The sequence below is a fragment of the Bos mutus genome, chromosome 18, assembly GCF_027580195.1.
Source record: "Bos mutus isolate GX-2022 chromosome 18, NWIPB_WYAK_1.1, whole genome shotgun sequence".
Taxonomy (NCBI): domain Eukaryota; kingdom Metazoa; phylum Chordata; class Mammalia; order Artiodactyla; family Bovidae; genus Bos; species Bos mutus.
Genome location: NC_091634.1, coordinates 2,154,939 through 2,169,994, shown reverse-complemented (window position 1 = coordinate 2,169,994; position 15,056 = coordinate 2,154,939). Strand labels below are relative to the sequence as shown.

Here is a 15,056-nt window from a genome sequence, read left to right as displayed (position 1 = left end):
AAGTTATGAATGACAGCAATCTAGAGTCCCAGTTGGGGAAGGGGTCCCAGGCAGTGTGTCCACCCCACAGGTGAGACTTCAAATTGCAGTTTGAGGGCTCCTACTTATAATCTCAGGCCACAAAATGGGATCATCAGTCTGTGTGCAAAAATGCAGCTCTGTGGAGGCTGGGTAGGAAGCTGGCCAGGCCCCCAGAGGCTCAAGAATTCCAAGACCTACTACCTTATCTAAAGCGCTGCCTGACTTGCTGTGATTGGGGGCAGGCATGGAATCTGGGCAGTGTCTGAGCAGGTCAGGAGCAGGTCAGAAGCCTGCTCTCCTGCTACTGAACCCTGAACAAGACTTCCTTCATTTTAATTTCCTTAACAGCATGGTAGGCACTAAATTAACTTGAGGTTTTCTGAAGCTGTGTGAGGAGCACGTAGAGAATAACAGCATAATTATAAATCATTTATGTACTATATCCTCAAAGAGGTGGACTATAATTCCCAACTCTCTTCAGTGTTGCCTGCATTAATTTCTTGCTTTTAAACAGTATAGTCTGACTATAAATAAAGTAGATGAACAAGGTCCTGCTGTATAGCACAGGAAGCTATATTCAATATCTTGTGTTAAAACATAATGGAAAGAATACAAAAAAAATGTACATGTATGTATAACTGAATCACTACTGTATAGCAAAGATTAACATTGTAAATCAACTATACTTCAATTTAAAAAACTAAATGCAGCTCTGCATTTTTTTCTCTGCTACCTTTGTGGAGAGAATTTTATTTTTATTCCTTTTTCATGTTTTTAATTATTGAAATATAGTTGATTTACAGTGTTCTGTTAGGTTCAGGTGTATAGCACAGTGATTCAGTTTTACATATATATATTCACACCCTTGGGCTTCCCTTATGGCTCAGCTGGTAAAGAATCTGCCTGCAACGTGGGAGACCTGGGTTCAATCCCTGGGTTGGGAAGATCCCCTGGAGAAGGGAATGGATACCCACTCCAGTGTTCTGGCCTGGAGAATTCCATGGACTGCATTGTCCATGGGGTGCAAACAGTTGGACACAACTGAGCGACTTTCACTAATAACACCCTAATCTTGTCAACAACCCCACTGTTTTGAAACTCTGAAGAAGAAAGAAGACAGCAAGACTATTTCTGCTGATCCTTATTACATATCCTCCCCTGACTATATAAACTCTCCCTGCTCCCTGCTCACCAGGCACAGTTCTTGAGGTGCTAGGCTACTGTATCCCCACTTTGTCTGGAAAAGTTATAAAGCTACTGTTTCTTCTCCTCCATAACTCTTGTGTCCACGTTTCAGTTTGGCCTTAGGGCACCGAGAGCCAAGATTTTGGCATCAATATAACCTCTGGGTTCTTATTCAATTTAAGAGCAACCCAGACCTCTGACTTGACTTAATGATTTAGAGCAAAATTCCTTCAACACGTACTGGTCTCTAGGATGTGACAAGACCATACACAACACAGCCACATATAGACACGCAGGACCCTTCAGCATCATTCAGAGGTATATATGCCAAGGTTCTTGGGCCTTTGTTATTGTCTTATTATTATTACTTTAATATTCCTAATGTTCCATTTTCAGCTATAGCATGTGTATTTATCATTTTTGACTCTTGCCTGTTGTTACAGTTTATGGTGACAGAGTTGAAGCTTACTTCAGACCCTCTAATTGTGGAAAATAGCAAAGGTTAAAGATTTCAAGTTCCAGGAAATGGCTTACTGTCAAGACCCACCCTTCCCCATTATCACTGATTTAAGACTCCCGCTTGGTCCCTTGTTTACCTGGGGAAAAGCCAGACACAGACTGTCCAAAATTCCATTCTTTGGCCTGTCAATGATTACCACTCCGATGGCCCCGCCCACCGCGCCTCGAGGCCCCGCCTCCCCACCCAGGCAAGCCCCGCCCACCGCGCCCGGGGTCCCCACGCCGGCCCGATTCTGTCCACGACCCGCCCCGTTACAGCCTCGCCCCGCCTAGGCCCCGCCCCCCAGGCCGCTCGGCCTTTTCTCTCCTGGTGCGCGCAGTTTCTCACACACCCGGAAGCTGAGAGGTCTCGCTGTGCAGCGTGAGTTTCCGTCTTTTTAGTCAAATCTGAGCCTCGCAGTTTCCTTTCTTCTGTACCCAGGGTCTCAGGGTCGCTACAGACCATGAATCCCCTTGCCCGCCCCACAACCCCCCAGCAAATTAAGGCGTCTCCCCAGGTACTTACCTTTCGGTTTAAAGTCGCTCTGGAGCCGGTTCCTGCCTTCTGTCTGCTTAGACGCTGCCTTTCGCACCCCTTTCCAGCTTAAAACCTTTCGCTGACCTCACTGACCCCTCTGCCCCTCCTGCACCGCATAAAATTCCCTCCCATACCGCATAAAATTCCCTCCCATGAGGTGGATTTATTCGCACCACCGCCCCTAGCCTCGCTCTCTCGGCCCCTGAGGTCAGCCCCGGCCACCCTACTCTCGGAGAGGCCGCGTCCTGTCCCCGTCCTGAGACACCCCCTCCCCCCAGCCCCGCTGTCCTCGAGTCTCCTCAGGCCGGTCCTTCTGCCCCGCAGGCGTTCCCTTCATAGTGACCTTTCCTCTAAACCCGTGTTGGCAGAGGTGACCTGGGTCAGCCATGAGACACCCATGGTCTTCGGTTCCAAATTCCACCCTCTGGAAAATAGGCTCCTGCGGGAGAGGGGACTTCTTATTCAGTCGCCATCCCTGTAAATAGTGGGCGAGGGGGGTCAGGAGAAGCAGAGACAGCGACTCCGAGAGAAATATAAAGTTGAGAAAAGCATGAGGGAGAAGCGATGGCAATGAAGAGGATTGGTGGGGAACTTGGAAGAGACACCTTCATGAAAGAGAATAAGCCTTGAAGGTAGCGGGTGGGAAAAGAAATTTAGAGAAAAGCAGGATCTCCGGAGAAATGAAGGTGAGCAGAATAGGAGAGGGGCCCCTGCTCAGCAGTAGCAGCGGGGAAGCAGTGGTGAAGCGCGTCATTCTGATGGGGCAGGCCAGAGGGTGAGACTTGGAGCCATGATGGTGCTGGGACAGAAGGAGACCTGAAGGGAAATCTGCCCCCAAGGATGCGGGGCGGGACGGCTGGAGGGGGGGGGCGGGCGGTGAGGAGGGAGCGAGGGGAATGTCAAAGGGATAAGAGGGAGGGAGAGGAGAGGAAGCTCAGATGGGAGAAGAAAGAGGCAGAAATATTAATACTTGGAGATTTAGGACAGTCAGGCTGGGGGAAAAAGAGCAACAGAGAAGTACTGAGTGGCAGAGTGGGCAGGGCTGGTGTGAGAGGAGAAATAGAAGGGCAGTAACAGCCCAGAGCAGAGGGGAACAAAAGGACACAGAGAGAGAGAGAGGAAAAAAAGAAATAGATAAACAGAATGACAGAGGGGAACGCGTATTAGTGAAGAAAGAGGAGTGACCTGGACCCATGTGAGTCGGTTGGATATGAATTTGGATATAAATGGATATAAACTATTGTTGTGATATCATGACTTTATAGTCTAATAAATTTAAAAGTTTGTATATATGATGAGAATTGCAAAATTCTACTATCTAATGCTTGTGTTGTTTTAGATTTATTTTTATCAGAAGATAACTTCCATTTGCAATCCTTCAACCAGAGACATGGAATAGGGTGTATGTTTGGAGCAAGAGAAAATTGTCACTTCATGGTGCCTATTTAAAGGAAAATTACAACTCCTTTTTCTGGTAATTTTTTTCATTGTTCTTTTTTTAGCTTGAACTAAATCTTATCATTCAAGTTCTACTTTCCTATAAATAATAACTTCTGAATTGCTTTGCTGAAATTGCTGGGCATCCTGTAATCGGCTCATGTGATTTTCTAAATTTATATTCATAATATTTTCTGACTTTGACACCAGAATTGTGTAGGATATATATATATATAATTGTGTAGGCTATATATGTGTGTGTATATAATGGTGTAGGCTAATATATATATATGTATATATAAAATGGTGTAGGTTGTATATATCAGATCAGATCAGTCCCTCAGTCGTGTCCAACTCTTTGCGACCCCATGAATCACAGCACGCCAGGCCTCCTTGTCCATCACCAACTCCCGGAGTTCACTGAGACTCACGTCCATCGAGTCAGTGATGCCATCCAGCCATCTCATCCTCTGTCATCCCCTTCTCCTCTTGCCCCCAATCCCTCCCAGCATCAGAGTCTTTTCCAATGAGTCAACTCTTCGCATGAGGTAGCCAGAGTACTGGCGTTTCAGCTTTCACATCATTCCTTCCAAAGAAATCCCAGGGCTAATCTCCTTCAGAATGGACTGGTTGGATCTCCTTGCAGTCCAAGGGACTCTCAAGAGTCTTCTCCAACACCACAGTTCAAAAGCATCAGTTCTTTGGTGCTCAGCCTTCTTTACAGTTCAACTCTCACATCCATACATGACCACTGGAAAAACCATAGCCTTGACTAGACGAACCTTCGTTGGCAAAGTAATGTCTCTGCTTTTCAGTATGCTATCTAGGTTGGTCATAACTTTCCTTCCAAGGAGTAAGCGTCTTTTAATTTCATGGCTGCAGTCACCATCTGTAGTGATTTTGGAGCCCAGAAAAATAAAGTCTGACACGCTATATATATATGTATGTATATATAATTGTGTAGGCTATCAGTTCAGTTCAGTCACTCAGTCAGTCCGACTCTTTGAGACCCCATGGACGGCAGCACGCCAGGCTTCCTTATCTGTCACCAACTCCTGGAGCTTGCTCAAACTAATGTCCATCAAATTGGTGATTCCATCCAACCATCTCATCCTCTGTTGTCCCCTTCTCCTCCTGTCTTCAATCTTTCCCAGCATCAGAGTCTTTTTAATGAGTCAGTTCTTTGCATCAGGTGGCCAAAGTAATGGAGTTTCAGCTTCAACATCAGTCCTTCCAATGAATATTCAGGACTGATTTCCTTTAGAATTGACTGGTTGGATTTCCTTGCAGTCCAAGACACTCTAAAGAGTTTTCTCCAACACCACAGTTCAAAAGCATCAATTCTTCTATGCTCAGCTTTCTTTATAATCCAACTGTCACATCCACACATGACTACTGGAAAAACCATAGCTTTGACTAGACAGACCTGTGTCGGCGAAGTAATGTCTCTGCATTTTAATATGCTGTCTAGGTTGGTCATAGCTTTTCTTCCAGGGAGCAAGCATCTTTTAATTTCATGGCTGCAGTCACCATCTACAGTGATTTTGGAGCCCCCCAAAATAAAGTCTGTCACTGTTTCCATTGTTTCCCCATCTATTTGCCATGAAGTGATGGGACCAAATGCCATGATCTTTGTTTTTTAATGTTGAGCTTTAAGCCAACTTTTTCACTTTCCTCTTGCACTTTCATCAAGAGGCTCTTGAGTTCTTCGCTTTCTGCCATAAGGGTAGTGTCATCTGCATATCTGAGGTTATTGATATTGCTCCTGGCAATCTTGATTCCAGTTTGTGCTTCATATAGGCTAGCATTTCTCATGCTGTACTCTGTATATAAGTTAAATAAGTAGGGTGACAGTATACAGCCTTGACGTACTCCTTTTGCAATTTGGAACCAGTCTGTTGTTCCATGTCCGGTTCTAACTTGACCTGCATACAGGTTTCTCAGGAAGCAAGTGAAGTGATCTGGTGTTCCCATCTCTTTAAGAATTTTCTGCAGTTTGTTGTTATCTACACTGTCAGAGGCTTTGGCATAATCAATAAAGCAGAAGTAGATATTTTTCTGGTATTCTCTTGCTTTTTCGATGATCCAAAGGATATTGGTAATTTGACCTCTGGTTCCTCTGCCTTTTCTAAATTCAGCTTGAACATCTGAAAGTTCACAGTTCACATACTTTTGAAGCCTGGGGTTGGAGAATTTTGAGCATTACTTTGCTAGCATATGAGATGAGTGCAGTTGTGCAGTTTTGAACTTTCTTTGGCATTGCCTTTTGCCGGGAGCCAGCACAGGAGATCCCACCCATGACAAGGTCATGCGGAAGAGACCTGACAGGCAAGGCGGATCAGGACTCAAGGGACTCCCTGGACCTGCCCGAGCATCTACCCCAAAACCAAAGTCTGTCTGTCTACTGTTTACTATATTATGTCTTTTACCAACTCTTCTGACATTAACAGGGGGCTATCCCCAACCACCTTTCTCTGAAAAAAAAAAAAAAAATCAACTTAGGGCTCTAGTTATAAGTCTCCTGGGTTTGAAAGGAGTATTTCAATTCTAACCTCTCTGTTAGCATTTTAGCTTGCTTGGCAGGTTTATCCATACCCTTGCAACTAACGTACATGATTGCTCACAACTCCCCAGCCATGAAAGGCACGGGAAGCCTAAGCATTCTAAAAGTCCTAATGAGCATAGAGCCCTTGGAAGGATGAAAAATTATTAGAATAGTACTGGTAAAGGGCTTCATTACTGGGCCAATGCTTGCTGCATATCCATTTCCAGTTCCCATATCCATTATCCATTGTGCACCTGGGAGTGCATTAGTTAATGTAGTTGGAATGTAAGAAAAACAAGTAGTAGCCTTGGTATTAACCACATCAGACCTTTGAGCTAATAAGTTCTTTCTTTGTTGTGACCCACTACACCTTCACTCCCTGAAAATGTAACTTTATTTAGTACTTTCTGAGGCTGGGAGAAATAAAGAAAAAAACACTTTAAGGGAAAACAAGTTTTCTGGCTGGTCAACCTTTATCAGAAAAGAGTCATGAAATGTTAACAGGCCACAGGGCCAGACATAACATAAGACCTTTGTTTATGAAAAGGTGTACAGAAAATGTCCTGGTTTTGATAAAGATAAAATTGATGGAATGTTGAGCTGACTCTGTATCTTTTACTTTGAGAAATGTGTAACTCAGAGTATAAAAGTTCCTTTTTGAAAATAAAGTTGCGGATCCCACTTCACCAGAGCTCTGGTCTCTGTGTCTTTCTTTCTTTCTCTCTCTCTTCTTTTTCAGGCTGACTCCCTAGAGCACAGAGGCCCTCTGAGTTCACTTTTTTGCCCGGGCTTCTAAGACCCGATCAAGGAGGTGCTCTGCATCTCCACCCAATTGAGAAGGCGCTCTGTGTCTTCACCCCATCAAGAGGGCGCCTGAGGCCTCCGTGAACAGAGCAAGTCCCGTGTCAGGGGCTTTATTGGCTTTCTGTGTAAACCAAGGAATATCAGCCTCTTTCTCTCTCCCTTATTCTTTCTCTTTATTTTTTATTTTTATTTTTGACCCTGGACCACCAGGTCCCAGTCCATTATAAGGCCCGTGTCATCTCTCTCTAGTCCATTATAAGACCTGTGTCTCTCTCGCCGACGCCATTCATCCAGAGAGTTCCCTTGGATCCTGCTGGGGCTGGACCCCGGCAGCCTTTCTTTGGGATTGGAATGAAAACTGACTTTTCCCAGTCCTGTAGCCATTGCTGAGTTTTCCAAATTTGCTGGCATATTGAGTGCAGCACTTTCACAACATCATCTTTTAGGATTTGAAATAGTTCAACTGGAATTCCATCACCACCACTAGCTTTGTTCATAGTGATGCTTCCTAAAGTCCACTTGACTTCATATTCCAGGATGTCTGGCTCTAAGTGAGTGATCACACCATCATGATTATCTGGGTCATGAAGATCTTTTTTGTATAGTTTTTCTGTGTGTTCTTGCCACCTCTTCTTAATATCTTCTGCTTCTGTTAGGTCCATACCATTTCTGTCCTTTATGGAGCCCATCTTTGCATGAAATGTTCCCTTGGTATCTGTTGGGGATTTTTTTCCCGGGACTTGGAAGCGACGAACTTGAAAGAAGGACACTTGGCCAGTCTCTTGTAATAGACTGACAAGTTTATTTTTGTAGTCAAGCCTTTTTATAGAAGTAGGAACAAAGAGCTTAGAGTATACAGCCAGCAGAGCGCGTACGGGGTTAACACCTAATTAGTAAAAGTATTTTAAGGACAGCGCGCTCTATGTGACCCATGTGCTTATCCCATAACCCGTTTTTTCAAGCAACATCTTTAATATTTATTATTAAATCTTGGCGCCAGGCATATCCAAAGGCAGGAGATGTTTTTTTGCCCAAGTACAGCAAGCCGGGGTATTTCTGGCCCTTTGCCATTTTCCCAAGGACTTCCTCCAACCGGCTATTTTGTACTGAGCTTCCCAACAGTATCTCTAATTTTCTTGAAGAGATCTCTAGTCTTTCCCATTCTATTGTTTTCCTCTGTTTCTTTGCATTGATCACTGAGGAAAGCTTTCTTATCTATCCTTGCTATTCTTTGGAACTCTGCATTCAAATGGATATATCTTTCTTTTTCTCCTTTTCATTTAGCTTCTCTTTTCTCAGCTATTTGTAAGGCCTCCTCAAACAACCATTTTGCCTTTGTGCATTTCTTTTTCTTGGAGGTGGTCTTGAACACTGCCTCCTGTACAATGTCAGGAACCTCCATCCATAGTTCTTCATGCACTCTGTCTATCAGATCTAGTCTCTTGAATCTATTTGTCACTTCTACTGTATAACCATAAGGGATTTGATTTAGGTCATACCTGAATGGTCTAGTGGTTTTCCCTATTTTCTTCAATGTAAGTCTGAATTTGCAATAAGGAGTTCATGATCTGAGCCACAGTCAGCTCCCGGTCTTGTTTTTGCTAACTGTATAGAGCTTCTCCATCTTTGGCTGCAGAGAATATAATCAATCTGATTTTGGTGTTGACCATCTGGTGATGTCCATGTGTAGAGTCTTCTCTTGTGTTTCTGAGGGTGTTTGCTATGACCAGTGCGTTCTCTTGGCAACACTCTCTTAGCCTGTGCCCTGCTTCATTCTGTACTCCAAGGCCAAATTTGCCTGTTACTCCAGGTATCTCTTGACTTCCTACTTTTGCATTTCAGTCCCCTATGATGAAAAGAATATCATTTTGGGGTGTTAGTTCTAGAAGGTCTTGTAGATCTTCATAGAACTGTTCCACTTTAGCTTCTTCAGCATTACTGATTGGGGCATAGACTTGAATTACTGTGATACTGAATGGTTTGCCTTGAAATGAACCAAGGTCATTCTGTCATTTTTGATATTGTACCCAAGTACTGCATTTTGGATCCTTTTGTTGACCATGAGAGCTACTCCATTTCTTCTAAGGGATTCTTGCCCACAGTAGTAGATATAATGGTCATCTGAATTAAATTTGCCCATTCCAGTCCATTTGAGTTCACTGATTCCTAAAATGTCTTGCCGTATCCTGTTTGACCACTTGCAATTTACCTTGATTCATGGACCTAACATTCCAAGTTCCTATGCAAAACCGCTTAAAGACGGCAGAGTAGAAGGATGTACACTCATCTTCTTTGAGATCTCCAAAATTATAACTCGCTGCTGAATAACCATCGATAGGAGAATGTTGGATCCCACCAAAAAGAAATACTGCACATCCAAAGGCAAAGGAGAAGCCCCAGCAAGACGATAGGAGGAGCAAAATCACATTTAGAATCAAATGCCATGCCGGCCAGAGACGCTTGGAGGGCTCAAACAAAACCTTGTGCACACTAGGACCCAGAGACCCAATAGAGTGTAGTGTGTGTGTGTATATATATATATATATATATATATATATATATATGTGTGTGTGTGTGTGTGTGTATATGTATGTGTGTGTATATATATATATATATACACACACAAAATTTGTAGGATATATATGTGTGTGTAGGATGTGTATGTGTTATATATATATATATATTTGGTTGTGCCTGGTCTTCTTTGCAGTATGTGAACTCTTAGTTGTGAACTATTAGCACATAAGATCTAATTTCCCCCACCAGGGACTGAATCCAGGCTCCCTGAATTGGGAGCTCCAAGTCTTAGCCACTGGACCACAATGGACATCCCTTTGTACGGTTTGGGTTTTTTTTTTTTTTTTTTTCCCCCTATTACAAATTATTTCCCTTTTAAATTTGTTTCTGGTTTAGAGAAAGCCTGTGACTTTCTTCTTTTATCTTATATATTGGAAATATTATTTGGTAACTAGTAAAGAATTTTAGACTGTCTCCCAAAGAGTTGGAAGCTGATTTCACCTAGTTAGTCTCATACTCCCTTTTCTTTGGTTTCATGTAATCTATTACAACATGAGCCATGAGCTCCTAACCAGATGTCTCCAGTTGCATCCTGGGAGCTGACCCTTTTCTCACAGTTCCCTCTGCCCTGGTCACATTCACCTTTTCTCTGCTCCCAAACATCAACAGCTTTTCTGTCTCAGATCTCACCTCCTGCTTGACCCTTTGTCTCTAAAGCATCGCTGCTCTGGCCCTTTCTCCTCCTTTGGGTCTTGGCCAGAGCTGTCTCCCCACCTTCTCCTGCTCATCTTCTGAAGTTCCCTTCACCTGACATTCTGTGTCTCATGACCCAGGTTTTATTGCTCCCACATGGGTCTCCTCTATCAGAAATGCTCTTCATTGATTATTTTGGGTCTTTCCTGTTTCCCCTCCATTGGAGGGTGCCTGGTCTCTGTCTTCTTTCCAGGACACCTGTGACACTACCCTTTGGGAAGATTTAGATGCTGGGTACTAGAATTGGATGGAATACTCCTCAGGGAAGAATGAGGAGCTTGGGCAGGTGATGAGGTTAGTTCCCATATTTGTTCTGGAAATTTCAACTTGAACTAAACCTGCTATGACTACTTATTTACTCAAAATAAGAGCAAAATTATATGCACTGAGGCTTAGCCCTACAGAACCAGTATGCCCCATGCAGTGTCCTGAGGTGTCCCATGTTCATTCCACTGTGTCTCTGCTCCACTATAGCCCCCAGGTCTTCCAAATTGTGTGCTTCTGGGGTGAGCTGCCATCTTGAACGGGATCCTTGCCTTACAGCAGTTCATCTGCTCAGAGTCAGGGATACTGACTACACTTTACTAAGGATGCAGAGAAGCTTAGGAGTGTGGGAATGGGCATGAAGGAGGGCCCTGCCTTGGAGCTGGGGTACCTTGCAATTTTCTCTGAGTGGGGAGGACAGGAGACAGTGAGAGCGGGGCTGTCTCTCTCTCTCTCTCTCTCGGTGACTTCCTCACCAAACACAATCCAGCCAATCCTCAAGCACCTTTAAAACTAGACTCCATCATGTCCCCAGTTGCTGGTGAGGTTTCCAGGGAGGTCCCGCTTCTTGATCTCCATACTGAATGCTCAGTGTCCTGCTGTTTGCAGCACTGTTCATGCCTGTTGCAATGCCTCTGCATATGAGTTCATTTTAGCCTGATTTGTTCATACATGCCTGAGATGTGAGTGTACTGTCACTCAGTCGTGTCCAACTCTTTTGCAGCCCCATGGACTGTAGCCCACCAGGCTCCTCTGTCCATGGAATTTTCCAGGCAAGAATACTGGAGTGGGTTGCCTTTTTCTTCTCCAAGGGATCTTCCCCACCCAGGGATCAAACCCGCATCTCTTGCATCTCTGGCATTGGCAGGCAGATTTGTTACCACTAGTGCCACCTGGGAAGCCTGGAAGAAATGTCAAGACCTGCGGAAAAGTGGAGGAAAGACTTTAGGGGTCTGCAGGAGGGATATGGCACCAAGTGTGGACCTCCAGAGGAGCCCAGTGAGCTGTATGAGTGCCCGTCCCATGCATGGCTTGGGGTTCAAGGGGTGTGTGAAACTTTTGGAAAGGGGCATCTCAGTACTGGCTGGAGCATCTAGACATGGATTCTCTGGGAGCTGTGGGGCTGTGTGGATCGGGCTTGGTGCCATAGTGTCTTTTCTCAGGTTCCCTGGGACGTAGAGGCTGAGACTGAGTTGTTGGTTTTGTTTTTTGAGGTTGAGATTTTCAGGCATGGGTTTCATAGGGAAAGCCATGATAACACCTGAAGAGGAATGAGGAAGTAGAATTAGGAAAAGGAATGTTATCCTGTATTGTTAACCAAAGCCTGAGAGGAGCCCACAGGAAGCTCTGGGAGCAGGAGGATGGCTGCCTTGGCCCTGGGGGCACAGGGGGTGAATTCAACAGGTGCCCCACAGCACTCACTCCACACCGTGGATTTTGTGAGGTCTTTTGGTGCTGGTTTAGTCCCTAACTCATATCTGACTCTTGTGACCCCATAGATTGTAACCCACCAGGCTCCTCTGTCCATGGGATTTCCCAGACAAAAATACTGGTGTGGGTTGCTATATCCTTCTTCAGGGGATCTTCCCGACCCAGGGATCGAACCCATATCTCTTGCATTGGCAGGTGACTTCTTTACCACTGAGCCACCAGTGAAGTGTGGGGTCTTTGTTGGGGGAGAAATCATTGTGCAACCCATAGTGTAGTTACAGAGAACATCTCAGAGGTCATTTTGTGGGTTATCTTTGGTATTTTGGGATATTTGGGCAAAGTTGCAGCAAAGTTTCAGGTGCATTTTGGAAGACACAAAGAATTTGGAATGTTTCCTGGGAAGACGTTGGGGTCTCCTTGGCATCACAGGCCAAAGCTCTGTTTTGTTAGTAGATTTTGGAGGTGACAGTGCTCAGACTGGGGTCACCATGAATGAAAACGTGGTATCACGTCTAGTGGTCTTCATGAGTATCATTCCATCGTGAATGCATGAGTCATGGGGGCTTGGAGTGTTTGATGGGGTTGTGTAGCAGGTAAGGGGATGGCTCTGCTGTTTCTGGGGAGTGTGTCAGACCCCAGGGAAGACTGTAGGTTTGTTTGAGTCCAGAAGGGAAATGATAGGTATTAAGACTCACATGGCAGACAGTTATCAGCGAGGGCCTGCTGGGGATGGGACCAACTGGAGAAGGGCTATGAGGACTCATGACTCGGGGAAAGATTGTTCAGCTGATCAGGGGCAGTCACAGCGGAGAGACATCAGCCTCGGGAAGACCCAGCTGCTGTTGTCTTACTGCCAGACCAGTGGTGGTCACTCTGCTGGGGGAAAGATTGTTCAGCTGATCAGGGGCAGTCACAGCGGAGAGACATCAGCCTCGGGAAGACCCAGCTGCTGTTGTCTTACTGCCAGACCAGTGGTGGTCACTCTGCTGCCTCTGTCTGCCCATCTGGGAACTCACACACATGCAGTACAGTCATAAGGAAGCTGTGGTGCGGAGGGGCAAGCTGTTTTAAACTAAATGTGGAACAAGCGTATTTCTTTGAGAAGGAGGGCTGCTGTGTTCTGGGGAGGAAACAGGAAGGGGGACAGTGTTTGGGAACTCAGAGCCCTGGTGATAGCAGGAAAGCTCAGGAAAGAGGTGAAGGAAAACCTCTGTTCCTACTCACCAGTGCTCAGCAGCTAGCCCAATAGAAGGGGGTGAGGTATCAGGGCCCCATTTAGAGAAAGGATCTTGTCTTTCTACTCAGCACCCACTCACACTCTGTGCACATGTCTTCATTGTCTTCTCTAGAATGGCACTCATGGTGGTGTCCCCAGTAGATGACCTGAGGAAGTAAAGTGTTTTCTGTCTTTGTGCCCCAGCGGCCTCAGCTTCTCCTCCACCATTCTGTCAGACACCCACTTCCCTGCTGTTCTTCTCACTGTTGGTTTGCACAATCCCAATGAAGCCAGTCACATCAGCATTTCAGGCTGTGATTTTTCTTCAGCTAGCTCAGTTGGTAAAAGAGTCTGCCTGCAGTACAGGAGACCTGGGTTCAATTCCTGGGTCGGGAAGATCCCCTGGAGAAGGAAATGGCAACCCACTCCAGGATTCTAGCCTGGAGAATCCCATGGACAGAGGAGCCTGGTAGGCTACAGTTTATGGGATTGTAAGAGTCGGACACGACTAAGCACACAGACAGTATCAATGCAGAGTGAGAAACCTTAGATTCCAGGAACCTTTTTCCTGATTAAGTGTCAAGGCAGCCAAGAGCCTCCTCCTTTTTCTGTGGATTGTTTTATATTATGTTTGACTGCACAGCTTGTGGGCTCCTTAGTTTCCCCCAGGGATTGAACCCAGGCCCACAGCAATGAAAGCTGGTGAGTCCCAACCACTGGACTGCCAGGGAAGTCCCAGTTTTCAGCTGTCTATTGCCAGAATGGGTCTGCTCAGCCTCAAGCAGCTACCACTGGGATGAGCTCATTGCCATCCTAGTTGGACTTGCACGTGATCTTTGCACCTTTGGAGGGCAGGGAGCATTGTTTAAATGGAGGACACTTGGCTCCACCATCCTCCGCTGTTCCTGTTCGGCTTGTCCTCACTCCTCCAGGGCAAAGGTCCCCTGCCCATGTCAGTCCCCCAACGTGAAGACGATGGCAGAGTGGAAACTAGTGTAACTTTGTGTCCATCTCATTTACTTATTCACTACATAAAGAGCGTATACCATATTTTTAATTTCTGTGTGTGTGTGCTTAGTTGCTCAGTCGTGTCCAACTCTTTGCGACCCTGTGGACAGTAGCCCGCCAGGCTCCTCTGTCTGTGGGATTCTTCAGGCAAGAATACTGGAGTGGGTTGCCATGCTCTCCTCCAGGGGATCTTCCCAACCCAGGGATCAAACCCTGGTCTCCTGCATTGCATATGTTTTCTTTATCATCTGAGCCACAACAGAGGCTGGTTTTTTAATATTTATTGGGGTATGATTGATTTTCAGTGTTGTGTTAGTTTCAGGTGTTTAGCAAAGTAAATTGTCAAACACATACATCCACTGTTTTAGATTCTTTTCCCATGTAGGTCATCACAGAAGACTGAGTTTAATTCCCTGTGCTACACAGTTAAGGCTTAATTAGTTATCTATTTTATATATAGTTGTGTGTATGCGTCAGTCCCAATCTCCTAGTTTATCCCTCCCCTCTTACCCTTTGATAATTATAAGCTTATTTTCTACATCTGTAACTATTTCAGTTGTGTGGATAAGTTATTTGTAGCCCTTTTTTTTAGATTCCACATATGGTTGATATCATACAATATTTGTCTTTCTCTGTCTGACTTACTTCACTCAGTGTGGGAATCTCTAGGTCCATTTGTGCTGCTGCAAATAGCATTTTTTTTTTTTTTTTTTAGTGACTGAGTAATTTTCCCTAAATGATGGAAACAGGGACTTCCCTGGCTCTGCAGAGTGTTTAAGTGTTTAAGAGTGTTTAAGACTTTGTACTTCCTGGGACTTCCCTGTGGTTAGGACTCAGTG

At 45.0% G+C, this 15,056-nt stretch overlaps 1 protein-coding gene across 14 annotated transcripts in view; it reads left to right on the top strand.

The window, feature by feature from the left end:
- Positions 1-15,056, top strand: part of LOC102279629 (zinc finger protein 665) — a 54,851-nt gene that overhangs the window by 25,390 nt on the left and 14,405 nt on the right. For 10 of the 14 annotated variants that reach the window (XM_070387031.1, XM_070387028.1, XM_070387029.1 and 7 more), the window contains one exon: positions 3,582-3,716. The gene's annotated coding sequence lies outside the window, so the exon portion shown is untranslated. Of the gene's footprint in view, positions 1-31; positions 2,087-2,108; positions 2,223-3,581; positions 3,717-15,056 lie in introns of those variants that run through there. The other 4 variants (XM_070387037.1, XM_070387034.1, XM_070387032.1 and 1 more) reach the window with 3 other exon arrangements.